The sequence below is a fragment of the Manacus candei genome, unplaced genomic scaffold, assembly GCF_025592945.1.
Source record: "Manacus candei isolate 608988 ecotype Guabito, Panama unplaced genomic scaffold, ASM2559294v1 h1tg000011l, whole genome shotgun sequence".
Lineage (NCBI taxonomy): Eukaryota > Metazoa > Chordata > Aves > Passeriformes > Pipridae > Manacus > Manacus candei.
In genome coordinates, this window is record NW_026138059.1 from 5790214 (window position 1) to 5792198 (window position 1985).

Here is a 1985-nt window from a genome sequence, read left to right on the forward strand (position 1 = left end):
ACAGGAGGGGCTATCTGAACATCATGAAACACTTTTTCATGGTAAGTGTGGTCAAACACTGTTGCAGGTTGCCCAGGGAGGCTGTGAAGTCTTCATCCTTGGAGATACTCCAAAGCCATCTGGACATGATCCTGGGCAACTTGCTTCAGGTAACCTTGCTTGAACAAGGTGTGTTCAGATGACGCCAGAGGTCCCTTCCAATCTCAACCACCCTATGACTGATTCTGTGGCTGCTTGATCAGGGCTACTGACATCTTGTCATTCAAAGGCCTAAAGGCGTTGAACAAAATCTGTTACCCAGTCTTGGTTTTTGGAATGTTGCTTTTGGTGTCAGCAGTGGGTTGTGTGCCATAATTAAAAAATTAACAATTCCTTCAGCACAGAATATGAGAGAGAACTGTTTTGATTCTTGATGTTGTAGCTTTTGAATGTGCAGGAGAAACTGTTGCATTGAGCTGTTGCATCCTGTCTTAGGAGGACATGTGAAGACTGTAAGAGGTAGGATGAACACTAATAAATGACTGGTAGTGTGAACACTGGTGATGTACATCTTTCAGCAGTTTGTAACAAAGCTTATACTAGTTGGGGGTTGCAAAAGTTGCTTCTTAATATTCTTTAGTAGTCAGAGAATGAACAGTCTCTTGAACTGGTCACACGCTAAGTCATGTCTTCTTTTGGGTCTCTACTCCCATTGAAGTCAAACTGATGGTAAACTGTAAATGGAAAAGTCAATACTGTATGCAAAATAAAGTATCCATCCTCCTGTACCTCCTGCCTGCCCCCACTGAGCAATAGGAATAGAAAGAGATCAGGACTGGTTTCCTGTCAAAATGTGGTATTAGGCTCTAATCCTAGAATGAAACAGCTAAAGTAATTCAAATTAATTTCCTTTGGAGACCATTTTCTGAATGGCACTTTAGGTGCACAAACTGCAAGAAGGCTGCAGTGCTGCATACAGATGATAAATCTTTCTATGTTGTTCAACTAATCAATTGCTTTTTTTTTTGGGTCAATGGTTGTATGACATTATTTAACAGAGGACAGCTAAGTCCATATAAATAATTTAAAAAGCAGAAAGAGATCGTGTACTTGCTGTCTTAAACAATATGATAAAATTTAATAATAAACCATTCAGTACCACTCTCAATTGTTCTTACAACCTGTCCTACAATGTTTTACTATCAATTATCATGCCAAATAGAATATGATATTCCTATTTTTCCAGTGCATGGGCATGAGCACTTACATGAGCTTCCATGACAAAAATATTTGGCTTAAAAATTATTTTAACAAATTGTGAATTGTTTCTAGTCATATCAAATTCAATGCCACAAGATAAACAAAATGGTTTCAGGAATACTTTTGATGCTATGCTTGATGCATTCATAGTAATAGGAAATTAAAATTATTATCTTTTAAATGCATGTGCCATGGAACTGAGAAATATTTTAAGACAAAAAAATACTGTGTCTTTGCTACTTTTTGACTGATATGATGCCCAACAAAGTTGATAGAAATTCTCTTCTGAGCAGAGATAGCAGGAGGGCACTGCAGTCCTCTTCCTTTGCCATGATTTCTGTATAGCTGCACATTGTGTCACTGGTTTTAATTGGCCCTGTTACCTGTCAGGGTAAGTTATCCTTCAGATCCCCTTTTGCATTTCAGGTGCATGCTACCATCGGGGTGTCTCTGTGCTGAGTACTGCGGCTGCTCAGCCCCCGGTGCTGGGACACGCACTCGGATGAGGGGCTGAGACATGTGGAATTGTGCAAGGGCTGGTGCCAGGGATGTCAGAGCCAGTAACCAGCCTGGCGTTATGGGCTTGGGGGAAACCACCCTCTGGGACTGCAGCTGTGCTGCGGGACTGAAGACAGGTTATGTTGCAGACGTGTAGTAATGCTTAAAGTCTGGCTGTGCTGTCAGAGCATCATGTCTCGTGTTTCACAAGAGAATTGTATGCAGTCTTCAGGCCTTTCATGTCTTAT